This window comes from Brachyhypopomus gauderio, chromosome 15 (genome assembly GCF_052324685.1).
Source record: "Brachyhypopomus gauderio isolate BG-103 chromosome 15, BGAUD_0.2, whole genome shotgun sequence".
In the NCBI taxonomy this organism is placed as follows: domain Eukaryota; kingdom Metazoa; phylum Chordata; class Actinopteri; order Gymnotiformes; family Hypopomidae; genus Brachyhypopomus; species Brachyhypopomus gauderio.
In genome coordinates this window covers 9,545,574-9,562,677 of record NC_135225.1, presented here as the reverse complement: position 1 = coordinate 9,562,677, position 17,104 = coordinate 9,545,574, and the positions used below count along the sequence as shown (strand labels likewise).

The window sequence follows — 17,104 nt, the reverse complement described above, 5'->3', positions numbered from 1 at the left end:
CCTGCCCAGTGTTAAAAATCATTATTTGGATGTTTTGTTGGGCATCAAACAAAATCAACTGGCTGCTATTATTTTTGACCATATACACGATGCACACTGCACAGACAGTGATGTTTATGGAGTTCCAGTCATAGTTAACTGGGCTTTAGCTATTGATTGAGGTAAGTGTATTATTACAGTCAATCTGGCATGCTGCCCCAGGCAGGCAATACACACATTATGAGACACGTGAAATAGATGCCACTGGTGTCTAGTCATTTACACACACACACACACACAGAGAGAGAGAGAGAGAGAGAGAGAGAGAGAGAGAGAGAGAGAGAGAGAGAGAGAGAGAGAGAGAGAGAGAGAGAGAGAATGTGTACAAGTAACAAGTAAAGGTACAAGAACAAAGAACCTGACAATGCATCATGACCAATGTTTATTATTTGGCAGTGATTCGAATCATATTGCTGTATAAGACTAATAATACATGGAATATCTAAGAAGATTAATTTGTCAGACTGACAGTACTGCCCCTACCGTGGTTCTAGGAAGTCCTTGTGCATCACCACGTTTACCTGATCACCTGACACGACTCCTCCTCTATTGCCATTTTCCGCGCGCCCTTGTCAGGCACCACGCACCAGTCTGACCAGCGCACACAGTGCTGTGGGAATAAGTGTTAAACCAGCCACTTTCGGAAAACAGGGGTTGCGGTTCCTCCCGTCCTTTCTTTCGCATAAATAAGGGATGAGACAGAGAGACTGATGTTGTTGCCGCCGCACTTCTTCGGGAGAGCAGACAGCTGAGCGCAAGGCTTCTGAAAGTGTGATCCACGCTTCTGCGTGTACGGCTCGGTCCTGGGTGGAAGGATGAGTCCGGATCATCCCACTTCCCTCGCCCACTGCCTGCAAGGTAATCGTGTGTTTGCGGTTCGGCGTTTTGCGTGTGTCACTTTGCGTCTTTGTTCATACTCGTCGGCTGGAACCCGTTCGCCACTTTCAAATCTCCTGATGAGGCTTTTACTAACGGGGCAGAGGATCCCGGTTAATACGTGTATAGAACAGCAGCGTTTTTTAATTCCGAATTTACAAGCCTAGAATGTAATTTACAAACTTTCACGTGTGGTAGACGGACATAAACATGATTAATGATGCCTTTGGCGATTAACCCGCATTACGAGCCTGGATAGTTGCTCTAAAGGAATTCGTTCAGTCAAAGCAATTAAAGTGAGTTACAAGTTTCTTTCAAGAAAACGTTTGCGTAACCAAATAAGTCCGGAATCAACGTGAGGTAATGGGGTACAAGGTTATGTTTCCACATTCCGGGATTAAAAGTGAAACGGGCAGGCGGTTCTGTCAAGACTCCGTTCGGTGTGCGGACAGACCACGACCGACACCGAGATGCACCTTCTGTACAATGATGTACAGTCGGCCGATGGTTTGTTGAATATGTATACAAAACAGCTGTAAACTTTAGAGCGCACGTCGGACGCGCCTTTACGCGTCCCCAACGCGTCCCCCTGCTTAATTCAGCTCATTGGTGTTTCGGGAGTTAATCAGCGTGTAATTAAACCCGCAGTCGATTCTCTCCTTTCTCAGTCCCACGCATCAAGTACCAAAAACTGCTAAAGTGTCTCCAACATGCTGAGCGGAAACGTGCTCCGTTGTAAATTGCGCACCTGGGATGACCCAGTATTTTACCGCCTGTCAATTAATTACTGCTGTACCGTCAATTAATTACGGTACAGCATCGATATCTATTTGGAGGTTTCTTTAGTGCAGACGAAGCTTTTTTTATCTCGCTAAGTAGATGAATCTGTTTTGAGTATAAATAGGAAATGGGAGTTGAACTTGCATTGGCAGAATAAGAGATTTCAGAAGAACGTTGTACTATGTTCATGGTCTTCTGCTTAGATCATTGCCAGGTTAAAGCTGCAACAGATGAGCAGTACTTCCTGTTAGTCCATATTAGGCCGCCTGTTCATCTGATATGTTTGGAGCTGAATCTCTGTGCCACTGGCTAAGTGATTCAGTGATAACTGAAAGAATGAGTGTTGCGTGGTGGCTTTATTTTTATTTTTTTTCACAGCCCTATTTCACGTAGTGAATTCATGTGTATTATTCAACACTGGTTTTCAATTAAGCAGTATCTGTGTGTGCGTATGTAAGATGAGATGCAGAAAGTGGCAGTGATAGATGTGGCATTATGAGTATGTGTGTGAGCATCTGTATTCATTATTTCAGTGCTATTTGTCAACAGACATTTCTTTGTCTATAAAAGAACCAGCCATATATAAGGATCTCATGTTTTCTCTGTGGGTAGACAGAACGAGTCATTTCTTATAACTGCGGCCCTGTAAATAATCCTTTAACTTGAAAACATGTAGCTGGTTGTCTTGATGTCCTTTAGGAAATATGGTGGGGTGGGGGGGATTTACCTGAGTAAGCAGGACATCGGGCAGAAGGTGAATGTCATCAGTGAGCTGCAGAGGGGAGGACTATTCTCACCCTCCACACAATCCTGGGTATGGTCCAGGGCTTTAGTGTGACCTGGAAGTGGTCTCCTCCTCCTCTGATGAGGTGGGTGAGAGACATGGAAGAATTTTGGAAATACTTTATTGGAATGAATAGATTTTGGACTGGAAGATAAAACAGTTGCTAATTGTGCTGCATCTGAGAGGAACTTCAATACTTCATAAACCTGTGATCCTTTAAACGGTGCAGAGAATCAAAGAGAAAACTCCTGCATCGACAGTGATTTGCATTCATAGCACATCACTACGCATTCTTTTGTCAAGTGTCTCAGATTTACACTGCCAATTAGAGAAAACTTGGGAAGTTATTATATTATTTTTTTATGATATTAAAGGGAGAAAATATAAGCAAGGAAGAATGAAACATTTTTAAACATGGAAATGAATTCAGCTTTTTTTTTTGAGGGGAAGAAAAAGGAGGCATTTTTCCCGTCAGTCGTTTTGAGAAGCTATCGTGATGGCTTTAGCACGCTTCCATCTATTGTGTGCCACATTCAGTCTCCGGGTCCTAATATCTTCAGTTAATTAATTTTCTACTGCTGGAGCCTATGGCCTGCCTGCACTAAGCACAATGATAAGAACTAAAACTATGCAAAAGATAAATTGTTCATATGCAAATGAATGTGTGTATCTATGCCACATTAAAACAATAAATGTTCTGAAATGAGCAATAGACCGTGGGTATTGTTTTTGTTCACTGAATATCCAATGATTAAACACTGAATTCTGTTTATAAGGCATATATTTAGATAGCCAACTATAGCATGGCATTCCTTGTAGACGCTAACAAACAGTTACTGCTTTGTTCGGTGTAGCTATCGCACACCTCCGTCACCATTGTCATTAAACAAGAACAGGCTGCGATATTGGGCTGGTGGTGTCTTGGGAAAAATCGCACTGCATGACGCGAGAGGCCCCAAACTCAGATAAATGTGCTAATGAGTACTGAAGTGAGTGTTTCTGTCCCCGTGGTCCTTTCAGACTGGGACATGGCTTGGTGGACATGGCTTGGTGGTCACGGGCTTGGTGGTCATGGGCTTTCAACACAGTTCAGCTATCATTTGTGGTGGAGTCAACTAGATAGTTGGCATGTAACTTGGTTTGATAAGATAACTGTCAAGATATGTTATAAGGAGTACTAAGTGTTTTAATTGTCTTGAGGTCCAGAGTTACGATCCTGGCCTAAGATACAAATGGGGCAGGTGTGGAGTGAATAATTAGATGGCGGATTGGTTTTATATGGTGTTTTGGGTCACTAGCATACTCCTTACCTTTGTGAGACAAGACCCCGTACACTGCATGTCAAATAAGTGTATGGGTTCTTGTATGCCATTAAAGGCTCAGTCCTGGAAATCAACACTTCAAAGTAACAATGGGGTTTCTAGTGTCAGGTTGAGTAACATTCTAAATTAACACTGAGAATGTGTGTGGGCGTGTGTGTGTGGATATACAATTATACTAAAATACAATAGAACACAGCCCTTGGGTAAGATTTTCGAAAGATTAATGTTGTCACTTCCCTTTGATTAGAGTGGTCATGTGTCACAGCTGTTTGGGCCCATTAAAAGGATTGGTCCTCATAGCGTTTGACTCGGTATACCTGAGGCTACACGCATGATGTCCCCAACTGACCTTTCCTCTCTAATTTCAGGCCTGCAGTAGTATGATGTGCGAGTGTGTGTGAGTGAAAACTAGGCAAGTACAGAATGATCTCTATTTTTTTGTGAGGCATTAACATTAATTTTACCTCATTTATTGTACCTGTATGCAAAGTTGGTAATAGATGGCTTTAAAAGGCTGGCCTAGATTAGCCTCTTTTCCTGCCCATAGAGACGCTTCATGAGCACTTCCTGTTAAATTGACTTACATTTGGATTGATAGGATCAGGCCTACCAGATTTCTGATTAGCCCTTTGGGGAGAATGAAATGATTAGCTGCAGTGCGTTGCCTCTCTTCTGTCAATCTTGCAAGCCTTCCAAACCTAAAGATGACAATGTCTTTAATAGCTCAGAGATATTACTTAGAACCCATAGCTCATTGGGTAAATCTCCCGGGATCTCATTTATTAGTGTAGCTGGCGTTAGTGTTTTGGAGCTACCTCCCTAGTCATCCAACCTCTTTAACACTGTGAAGTGTGTGAGGACCAAGTTAACTGCTAGTGCTGCTCTTTATCTTGCACAAGACCATCCATAATGAATAAGCCACTGTAACTTACAGTACAGGGACATTACTAGGCTAATGCAAGGATTTGCATATTCATGGGTAGTTACATTATTCATAAGTGAGCCTGAACTTGTCTGTGCCTTTGCTCTGTGATCCTACAGTAATGATGCCCGTGTACGGCAAACCGTGCACTGTGTGGAAAAGTCCGTATTGATTCTCTCGCCTGGTGACACTGCTATACCCCCATCTCATCAAAAGCGCACATGCCTGCTTTGCCAGGGGAAAGCTTCATTAAAAGGACATGAATTTCAATGAGGTTTTCCTGGATGTGTGCAACAGGACGACAGGTTTGACTATTTCCTGTGTTTGGTTTGCTGTAACTTTGGAATGATGAGCAGCGTTGGGGGAGCATGAAGTACTGGAAGGGTGTGCTGATGGGTGACGGCAAGTCTTCTGACATCTAATTTGAGAAATTTTTAAAAAAGCATCCCCCTCCCCCTTCATGAGGGATTCAGAGGTAGCAGATGCTATGATTTCAGAATGTTATGGGAGAATTTATTCTGTATGATGAACAGAAAGTTATTTATTCAATTTAACAGGGTTTGGTCCCTGTAAGGTGTAGCCAAAGAGCCGTAACTTGGAGATCACCATTGTATTGTGTGGTTGTCGCCATGCAGAGTTTCCACATGAGGATCCTGAGTGCCTTCCCCTTGGAAAGGCATTATGGGTATTTGTATTTTTCTCTCTGCCATTCATTAATTATTTGCAGCCAGTTCTATCCCCAGAAGGCTGTCAAAAGGGTCTGTTATGAAAGCCTTGGAATTGAATATCGTGAAAATTAATTTAGTAACTTATTTTTAATTCAAACGTATTCCAATGTGACAAGTCTCTTCATATGTTTCTTTTTTTTTTACTGCAAGATGATGTGAAGGTAATGAGGGCAGTCGTTTGTCTGATGCTCTGACAAGGTGACGATGAAGAGGCTGCAGACCGCTTTCATGCACACACATTATGCATATGAAATGGTGTCATAGAGACTGGTGAAGGCCTTTATTAAATGGTGATCAAACCGTTACCTTTAGAAAAAAAAAAAACAACAAAAAAAAACGAAACAAAAGCTGACCTGTCTTAAAGGCTGCACGCTTAGCTTTGACTGAAAACTGAAGCAATTTAGAGAATACATTGGAGAACACATTTCGGGTAGTGAAATTTAAACTGCATATAGAACTAATAGATTATCTAGATATTGCAGGGTAAGTTTTTTTTTTTTTTTTTTTTTTTTTTTTTTTTTTTTTTTTTTTTTTTTTTTTTGTTAAATCACATGAGAAAAAGAGGTTTGGCTTTTCCCATAATCGTTTACGAGAGCACTATTCTGTCCTTTTCAAGTCGTCTTTTAACTTTCACACATCTTCACATTTCAGCAGTGAACTTGAGCATGATCACTGCGTCTTGAAGCTCACACCCACATCCCTCAGATCGGAAGCTCTGGAAAACTGAACTCAACACCCCATGCATACACAACTCTGGGTGGAAAACAGACATTTTGCTACAGTTCTGAAAGTTTAGAATGATTTCTGCATGAATGGCTTCTATAATTTATGCAAGTTGCATTTTCTTTAAAAACACACTGCATTTTACATTTCTGTTTGTTCTTGTATTGAATTAATATTTTAAAAAGCTCTAATCACTGATTGGGGAAATTTTTTTATCATTTATCCAGTATCATGAGGGTTTGAAAAGAAGTGAACTTAAGTCACATACTGTAATTGGGTGTGTGCTTGACTTGTCATGGCTTGTAGAACAGTTTTGTCTACCTGTTCCTCAAAACAGAACTATGTATGAATTAAAAGAGGATTTGTAAGACCTCAGATCAAAGGCTCTTGAAGCCATTAAGACAGGTGAAGGGTTACAGACCGTTTTCTGGAGTCTGAGTCTACAGCCGGGCTGTAGATTACGAATCTATGTAGTTGCGTTGCTGTTAGTCTGCCTACGAGTGTGGGTATGCCAATAAAGATGTATGCAAGGGCTTACCACACAATCCTAAAAACAGCAGCAAAGGGACTGCATGCATCTGGACCTGATGAGGTCTGTGTTCAGGAGTCTAAAAAAAAACTGATCAAGAGCACTGTTGGGAGGTTCCCATTGAGGAAACCACAGAATAAGGTGTCTTGGGAGGTTCCTGTGGAGGAAACCACAGAATAAGGTGTCTTGAGAGGTTCCTGTGGAGGACACCACAGAACAAGGTGTCTTGAGAGGTTCCTGTGGAGGAAACCACAGAACAAGGTGTCTTGAGAGGTTCCTGTGGAGGAAACCACAGAACAAGGTGTCTTGAGAGGTTCCTGTGGAGGAAACCACAGAATAAGGTGTCTTGGGAGGTTCCTGTGGAGGAAACCACAGAATAAGGTGTCTTGGGAGGTTCCTGTGGAGGAAACCACAGAATAAGGCGTTTTGGGAACTTTCTGTGGAGGAAACCACAGAATAAGGTGTCTAGGGAGGTTCATGTGGAGGAACCCACAGAAGAAGGTATCTTGGTGGGGGGGGGGGGGGGTGTATTTCCATGGAGGAACCCATAGAAGAAGGTGTTCTTTCCTATGATCGCTGAAGACCACTTGCACTACAAAACAACACTTAAATCGATGTGACATTATGCAGACAATAGCAATGTGCTCCACTTAGTACACATCTTGCTAAACATCTGTACTGTATAGTCCAGACAAGCAACTGATTACTGGAGAACACCCCCCCAATTCAAATTCAGGATACTGTCTTCACTTCTTCTAATCTTATATCTGGCAATCTTGGAGAGGAGCAGATGGTTTATTTGTACATGGAAACCTCTTTCCATATTGCAAATGACAATAAACTCTTAACACTGGTAAACAATTAGAATTCATTTCAAACATACCTATTCACTCAGGTCCAATATGAATATCTCTGCAGTTCCTCTGGATATCATCTATGACGCAAATGCACGTCAAATTTTCAGTTGCTGTGTAAGATATATTTCACTGAAATGTTATCTCTGTGCTTAAAAGTACTGAATAGTAGGAATATAAGAACTAAGTGATTGTGAACATTATATTCAGGTAAACATTTTAGAAACTGAAATGGTTTGTGTTTTGCCCTTTTTATGTTGATGTAGTCATGACCGCAGCAGCACTGGCAGACCGTGAGGAAAAGCCCCTTCCACGGGTCTTCCCCGCCCAGCTAATGAAATCACCAGGTCTCCAGTGAAGTTTAATGCTCAGCAATGTCTCGTTTAATGTCCATTTACCCCATAATGCTGCGCCATAAACAATGACTTGTGCTCATCACCAGATGTTAATGCTCGTTTTCGTGAGATAATGGGCTCGGTCTTCTGGCTTGCATCTCAATGTAAATATGTGGAAGCAGATGGATTGTTAAAACATGCACAGCACTAAGGGTCCTGCTGCCTGGGTCATTATTAAAAGGCGCACTCACTTCTGGAGATTCGTCTTCATTATGTTAGCACCCGCTTAGAGTTGATGAAGCTCCCTCATTTGCTTCTGAGGCCCCTTGATTTTCCCTTTGATGATAATGCAGATCTCTTGTCACTGTGTCCATGATGGAAGTGCTATTCTCCAAGAGCTTGCCAGTTTGCAAAGGTTAATCACCAGTTTGAGACTTATTGTTGCTAAATAGTCTAAGACTTACATGGACTGCTCTTGCTAGGTATAAGCCGATATCAGCCTGCAGTCTGCATTGGCTGTGAATTGTGCCCTCCTATGGTGAAGGCGATTGGCTGTGTTTGGCTTCATCTTTCCTGCAGCATTTTAACATGCATGCTCAAGAGTACCGAACATGAACAAAGCCCCAGGAGGTTTGCCCATAAACGCTTTATTCCTTTTAGCAGGCTGAGTTCAGAGATGTTGGCCAACAGCCCTGATGTCCATCTACCCGTTGCTGTCTGGCCTGATCCCAACACTGCAGTTAAATTCTGTAAAGATGAAGAATGTTCCAAGTTTCAACCAGTCCTTTCCCTCCACTGAATCTGACAATCGGTGGTTTGAAGAAGCACCATAAATTTGTTTCATGTGTTCACGTGACTTCGAAAGATGCGGTCCACTCGGTCCTACAGAGAACTGATCTAGTCCAGATGTCCCTGCTTGGACTTTAATTTCAGCAGTAGACGAGTGAGTAGTTCAGTGGTTCCTTGTTTGATTCTAGCTTTAATGAAACTAATTTTTTTTAGTTTTTACGTTCAACCCAGACAAAATGGGCGTAATGTTAAAACCAATCTAAAAAGATCCCAAACAAGATTTTCTGCACATGGCTCGACCCAGTGAGTCAGTTATCACTTTGTCAGTTGTCACATGCCGTCATGTCGCAGTACCTGCGAAGGCTGTTATGATGTAGACCCGGCACTTTCTCAGGTGTGCCATCTGTTTCTGCAGTGCGTGACGCAGTCTCCACGTGCTCCACTTGGGTGTTGATTGGTCGAAGTGTGGCGGCAGCTGAAACACAGACCGCAGCCTGAGTCGCTATTAGCAGTTCGTGTTACCTTTAGCACTATGGAGAGCCCACAGCTGAAGCGGGCTGTGTGAAATGACACGTTTTTCCACGAGAGCTGAGGCCAGTTATCTGAGCACTGGAAAGAAAATTGGTGCAGCTGTTTGCCACCTGGTGCCATTCAGTGAGATGCTTCTACATTGAGAAGAAGCCTGGAAGTGCCTGATCTTAGCCTGGTCCTGGTGCTTCAGCACTGATGATTCTGCAGGTCCTCGTCTGTGGCTGTGTAAAAGCAGCATTTCCCCCAATGCTGCACCAAAGGGAGTTTCTGTTCTTAACTGGTAGAACCTTCTGCTGGTACTGCTGTAAGGTCTGAACGTTTGGCTGGCTACAGAATTTGATATGTATATAAGACTTCATAAAGCATTCCTTGATTCATAAAGTAATCCCTGTTATTACTGCTGTCAAATGCACATGTATATCAGCCATCAGATCAGTTTAGGTAAAAAAATAATAATAATAAAAAAAAAAAATCTTGATTGTTCAGAGTGATTAAGATGTTCCTTACAAATGATGAACTTTTAAAGTGACAGAAGCATCCAGGCATTACAAATTCATGTATTCGACATCCACCTATTACTCCTAAATCTCCACCTTTTCATAAATCTCCACCTTCTGCTGCCCCCAAACAGGTAAGAAAATTGGGTGTTTTTTGAGGGCACACTGGGTGTACGTCAGTGAGATCGCCATGGTTACCACATGAACCATGTTTCCTGCTACAAAGACAAGTGTGATTTCAGAGCCTTCTTTGAGTTTGCCAAGTAAAAATTTATGGTGGAGAAATGTAGCGAAAGCAGTGAGACACTTTGGGGGGGGCAACAGCACTAGGTAACTGTGTGATGTATCAAATGTGGATGCTGGCTGCGGAGATGCTTTAACTTCCTGCTCCATCAGTCCTCTGCCCTGTGTAGTGGTCGCTGTGCCCAGCTGTACGGCGGATGTGGTGTGCGCAGGGATCTGTGGCCGCAGATGGCTGTCGGCGACACCCGGGCTCGATCTGGGATCCCGGTGAATGGGGCGCTCATCTGGGCCCTGTGCTGGCAGTCGCAGGGCCTGGAGTGGGCAGCTGGGGGGTGTGGGGGGCAGCTGGCGGGGGGGGGGGGGGTGTTCTGCAGTAGAGGGCCTCTGATTATGAGTGGTGTTCAGAACATCTGGTCTTTTAGCTTGTGTAAGGCCATCCTAAAGGAGCTGGGGCTCTTCCGTGCTGGGTGCTGATGGGGTGATGTGCATTCACATGCAGGTCTGTGTGCGCACAGCGTGTGTGTGGGCCGAAGGCAGTCCCCAAGCCTGGGGGACGCTCCCAGTGTTGGAGGCAGATGTGCGTGTCCATGCCTGGAACATGTGAAGCTCTATTTTGAGCAGGCGGTGGGGTGTTTACTTAAATTAATAACCGGTAATTATAAACAACAATAATGACTCAAAAGCAAACTTCGTTACACGGTTACCACTCTGGAAGCAACTTTTGAATGACAACCCTGGTAGGGAGAAACGGCCAAACCAAAAGAAATGTTAAGGTGGCAAATCTCTGCCTTTCACACCATGTTTGTTTTTTCTGCTTCCTCCCTTCACTTTACAGTGGTGGATGCAATTGCGAATCATTACAACCGGTGAACTCTTGCAGGCAAATAATGTCTGACAAGACACTAGACTTTATTCTACAAGGACGAACTGTTATCCAGGTTTCCATAAATTACCTTTTTGTTTTGAAATGTTCTGAGAACCAGCAATAAGAAATAGCTGAAATGGGTTCAGTGAAATATCAGTGGGGGCTCCAGGCCCTGGGGCAACTCCTGGTGTCCGAACTGCGTCTCCTACGCATGCTGGTATTGCCCTGTGCTGAGGGGGGGTTCTCAATGTGATGAACCCTTAAAAAAGCATAATGATCCAGTTCAGACTGAAATTGAAGGAATTGGGAGAAAAGGCAATTTTGCTCCAAGTTAAGGCAAGAATAACCTGTATTTCATTCTGTTTCAGAGAATCGTGTGCCAGTAGTGTTAAGGGAGCAGTAGCTTCTTCCCTTGTCAGGGGGGCACTGGCATTTTGTGCCCATCTGTGTGCCTCTGTGTCTCGGCTGTAGATGGCGGTGGTGGTGCCAGCCAGCTGAGGCATCTTCAGTAGGATTTAATGCACTGGCAGTGGATCTCTTTAACCCCAGGTAGCATAGCTCCCCATGCAGGCTTGGCATGAAAGTATAGGTCTGTGATTATGGATCACGAATGACTCTTCTACCACTTAATGCCCAGTGGAAAGGAAAGGGCCTGTTGTTCAATTCTTGTGCATTTGTAGAATGAAGTGTTTCATGTGTTGGTAGAGAACGACACCTTTTAAATTATATTATTAAATCATTAATAAAAGGGTTTTACAGGAAGTTCTGAGAGTCTAAGTTGTTTTATTGTTGTCTGGTATTTTTCTTTTAAGTGTTCAGACTTCTGGGGTTAACTAAAAGAATAATTATATAATTGACATTACACCATAGCCTGCATGTATTGAACCTTTTAAAAGCCTTGCTAAATATAGTCTAAATATATTACACTCTTCAGACTAAAAAGTTGGCAAGTGAGTAAAATGGTTTTGATGCTGACATTGGATTTGAAATGACAGTGTCTATGGTAAAGCAACTTTTGGGACAACACAACATCATGGCCCACTTTATACTCTAAGGGAATCAAAAGTATCAAATTTAAATTAGATGAATTAGCATAACATTAATACTAAACATTCCAGTTTAATTTAACTTACCAATTCTTCAAAATACTATCAATCCTGTAATACAGCCAATTTTTTGCTTTGTAATTTGTTATTTTGTGATTGTTCACAAAACCAGCTTCCGTGACATCAAGAATATTCCACTTTTTTGCTGCACTGTACATAGTCAGTGCATTATACACATTACAGAAAGTTATTTTTGAAATAGACAGTGCTTATTAAAATACATTTGGCAATGTTCCTTGTGTAAATAGAGTAGAGGTCCAGTCGGTAGTGCACTTTTGCTTTGACCTTTGGCATGTGTTCTTCACAATTATGTGGAAGGCATTGTTCCTGTCCTCTAAGGTAAGCCTGACTAATCCATGTTTTGTGTGTTTGTCCATTGACTGGGGAACATTTTGTGTGTCTATGTGCAGGTATTAATCATTGCTTGAGTATTTAACCTTTGGTTGACTGAGTTGTTAACTGTTTTCCTAAAATTAGTTAAGTACAGGTATTAGGTTTTGTAGAGCAGAAACCTGAGAACTTGAGCCAAGTCCACACCCCAGGTGTGTAGGTGTCCATCTGAACAAACACGTCTGCTCATGCTGTCCAATTCAGGGAAGTTCAATTTGTTTCTGGAGAAAAGTGTTGGCTGAGCAGCGCTTTGTCGGGCTGTTTTAAGGTACTTTCTGTATCTGTGTTGGTTTCTCCTGCTGTCAGCCATGAGTGAAATAAATGATGTATGCAGAGGTGGATGAGGCAGCCAGCAGTGGTTCAGCTGACAGATCTCAAGATGGAAAATAAAATGTTATGTGCATTTCCTTAAGGTCTTTAGCTCAAATTCCTCTCAAACCTCTATTCTCAAAGGAGTAGGAATTTAAATTGTAGCCAGACTGGTTGGTCTGTGTTTTGATTTCAGCATTAATACTAATGCATACATGTGGAGTACTTTAAGGGTGTCTATATGGTTGCTGACATTTAGACAAGATGAACAATGGACTTTTCTTCCCTGTATGGATTGTGCTCAAAATGTTCCTGCAAAATGACCAAAGCTAGCGGGTTCATTGTTCAGGAATCTAAAACACTATTAACTTTCCTTTCTATAAAAAGCCTAGCTTTCGGCAGAACAGAACACCAAACTGTTTGCATGTGACTAACAATAGAAGTTCTGAGAAAGTCTTTAGATTTTTCCAGCAGTTATTTTGGGTTTTGTTTTTAAGGGTGGTCCACTGGGCTTTCAGATTAAGTGTTCTTCTCTTCTCACCCATTAAGCTCAAGTTAAATTCTGATCTCAACTTTCTAAGAAGCCAATTGTGTAGTGTCCTTGATCTGGAGACAGAGGATCGTATCGGGTTATAGTTTATAATGTACTGGCAAATACCAACATACAAAACATGATCAAATACTTGGTGAGTGTGTGAAACCTTTGGCAACCCTTTTAAAATGTAAGATTCATGGACCGCTTTTGAGAAACCCAGATCAGCACTTCTGCAGCTTTGTTTTCATTGACCATCTGACCACCACCATTTCTCATAAAGGACACTTTTTTGTGCTCAAAGATTTCAATTACCACGAAGGCCTTGCTAACTATGTTCAGTGTTCATATTCAGAACACTTTGTACATTCTAAGGGAATGAAAAGTAACTGGACAAATTAGCATAATCTTAAATCAAGCTGGTATGTTTAGTTCTGTCTTGCTAATCCTTCAGAAGACAAATCTTGTAATATGTCCAATTATAGCTTTTGTAATTTTAGTTGTTTTGTGGAATGTTTGCTCAGTGAGGCTTCGTAACATCAAGAACATTCCACCTTCTAACTCTAAATGTTTTGTTAAAATTTTCTCTGAGCTTTGTCGGTGAGTTTCAGGCGTTTTGTTTTGGTGCAAGGTGAAGCGCCATCCAGTGGCTCTTTGAGCATTTGGTTGGGTCTGAGCAGTTAACATGTTTCTGTACATTTTGCTGCCATTAACGTGCTCATACCGCTGATGTGGCGTGAGGCGATGGTGTTCAGATCAGCCAGAGCTCCTTTCTTTCTAAACACTTTCTTTACATCACTCTGGTCACGGTTCCGTCAGGCATTTTTTATTTATGCTATTACTTGGCTCTGCTCTTTGTGTTGATTTGAATCGTGTATTAAACCTTTTAAGGTCACAACGGTCTCCTCGTGCCCTCGTGCAGGTATGCGAGATGTCTGCTGTGTCTACCTATACACTGTTCCTTCTAGATTTTCAAGCGTTTGGTCGTTCACAGTTTGTTGGTTATGGATCATGCTAAGACGCAGGAACACGCCGGCAATGCTGTAAACAATAAAGCCCTGTAGTTGCTCCTGCTAATGCCCATGTCACTGTTTCATTTATTCTGACTCCGCAGCCACATACCGGTGTGCATTAGTCCATGTTGACATTTTAGGCCAATGTTGATGCTGTTTGAGTCCGCACAGTCAATCTGTAATTTCCATAAATTAATTAAATAATTCATTTTAAATGCTTTCCCTCAGGGGGTTGTGATCTCCAGTTTATTGTCTGTCTCAGTAGCACACTTAAGTCTCACCTTTTGAGTTTGATCACTTATTCCCCATCAACAAACAAGATTGGGTAGGAAAGCTTGACATTAATGTCTGTAAAATGAAAAGGTCACAGCTGTGAATCGTGGGCAGATTGAGTGCATGGGAAAGGAGAAGAGAGAGAAAATGCGCTTAATGTCATCTGAAATGTTCTAACGGCTGAGAAATAAGTGCTAATCTAAACCATGGAAATATGGTAGCGTTTAGAGTGATCCTTCATGAAAAGCACGGGTGTCAGAAATATATTGTAATCCAGAAATACAATATACGAGAGAGCATGGGGGGAAAAAGTTAAAGTTTATTGCCCAAATTATAGATTCTTTATTCACCAAATATGAAATGTATAATGCATTTCTGTTGGTGAATTTTTCAACATAGTTACGTGCAATAATATACACTGGAATATATTATAAATAAACATGACCGTACACAAACAGCAAGTAAAAGTATGTGTGATGAGACTTGATATTAGAGTACTGAGGTACAAGGATACAGTATTTGCTTATAAGCACATTGAGCAGTAAATATAAATGTAGACATTTATAAGTTTAAAGTGCATATGTGCATTGACTACAGTAAAAGGGGAAAGGTTCTTCATTGCAGTGCTGTATCTGTCTCATTTGAGTGAACAGTGGTGCTGAGGAGCTTATAGGAGTCTCCACTTCTTTTTGTATGTGTAGAAACAGAACAGCAGGGGAGAGGGCACCAGTCCTGTGGCGCACCAGTCCTGTGGGACAAAGTGCCTGAAATGTGGTCAACCACTCTTGAAATACCTGTGTCAGGTTGGACAAGTTATAGATCCAGTAACAGACGCATGGTGCGACCTTGAGCTGCCACTGTTTATCCAGTAGATCACATATGTCAAAGTCAAGGCCCGCGGGCCAGATCCGGCCCGCGAATTGATTATCTATGGCCCCCTGGATGATATTTAATTACTATTAGAACCGGCCCGCAGGCCACAGCCGCCCGCTGGTGTTTTGCACGCACAAACACTACATTCCCCACAATGCAACGGTAGCCCGCGAAGTCACTGCAGCGCACACAAGCGGCAAAGGTCCGCTCGGCGAAAATGACGTAAAAGCAGTGGCTCCGCCCGTGGGCGAGGGCGTCGCGCGCTGTCGATTCGCGAGGTCGTGCACCTCTCGAATTTTGTAACGTTGTGCGCACCAGCACGTTAAACTTAATTAAGTTAAATTTTTATACATATATTCGAAATGATTCGACATAATTCGCTTTTATTCACATTATTTAATGGTTGTTTATTTTCAAAACGCCCAATCTTAACGTCTTCACGTTCTCTCATGTTTTGTCCTGGAATTACAAGAGGCTCGTATTTGTTAACTGTTCAGTCAGACAGATATTTGTTGTGAAACGAAGTAGTTACAATTTCAAGCATTTTCAAGTACTTTAGCCTAAATTCCAGCACTTTTCAAACCTTTATTACTTTATTCATTTAATGTACAGGACATGTTTTCTTTGAAGGAAGTTTGTTTTTATCTGTTTGCTTGTTGAAAAATGTTTTCACTTGAAATTACTGACAGATCCATAAGAAAGTATTGCTTTATTCATTTAAGCATTAAATAATAAACACTGTGTTAGGTCTTGGTTCAATAGGCTATGTGCAATCATTTCAATGTTTTAATAAACATTGAACCAGTCCGGCCCTCGGCTTGTAGCAAATTTGGTTTTTTGGCCCTCGGTGCATTTGACTTTGACATCCCTGCAGTAGATGGTCAGGAATTATGGTGCTGGCCGCAGAGCTAAATCCACAAAGACAGAGGCAGAAGTGTTTGAGCCTTCTAGATCTTGCAGGGTGTAGAATAGGGCCACTGCGTAATCTACAGACCTGTGTAAGCAAACTGCAGAGGGTCCTGAAGAACATCAGTCAGCCAAAGTAAAAGTCTTACAAAACACTTCCTGACTACAGACAAGGGTCAGGACAACTGGTCTGTAGTCATTCAGGCAGAAGGTCTGCTTTTTGGGAACTGGTATGATGTCATCTGCCGAGACCGTGACGGTCTGATTGAAGATATTGGTGAGGATGGGAGAAAGTTGCACAGAGCAATGCGCAAGTGTTGCAGGCGAGACACCCTCAGGGCTAGTTGCTTTTCTGATCTTCTGCTTCCGGAGAACACGGCTTACCTGCTGTTCACTGATGGTGATGGGAGGTTGGGGGGGGGGGGTATATGTGTTGTGATGTGAGCTAGTGGGGATGCGGTCGTCTTGTATTTCAAATCTTGAGTAAAAGTTATTGAGCTGGTTTGGGAGCAGGGGGTTTGTTCCTGTGGTTGATGCTTTCGGCTTATAGTTAGTAATGGTCTGATGTCTTTTCCAGATGGATTAACCGCTCTTTGAGAAGAACTGCTGCTCTAGTTTTTCCCATGTAATTTTGTTTAGCAGTTTGAACTGCTTTGTTCAGTGTATACCTTGCACAATTCTGTGCATATTTCTTTGAAAGTCCTGTTCTAATTAATTTGTCTCACGTGGATGCATAGCAGCACATCTGAATGAACTCTGCTTCCATATCTGTCCCATCCTCACTACTCTTCTCATCAGCCTGCACAATGTAACTGCCTCTGCTAATTTGCCACAGCAGACTTACAATGATTATTATATTTGGATTTAAAGCTTAAATTATGCTAT

The 17,104-nt window shown here is 42.1% G+C and overlaps 1 protein-coding gene across 1 annotated transcript in view; it reads left to right on the top strand.

Moving 5' to 3' along the window:
• Nucleotides 1-533: 533 nt before the first annotated feature.
• Nucleotides 534-17,104, top strand: part of hs3st1l1 (heparan sulfate (glucosamine) 3-O-sulfotransferase 1-like1) — a 28,002-nt gene continuing 11,431 nt past the window's right edge. The window contains exon 1 of the mRNA XM_076975140.1: nucleotides 534-897. The gene's annotated coding sequence lies outside the window, so the exon portion shown is untranslated. The remainder of the gene's footprint in view (nucleotides 898-17,104) is intronic.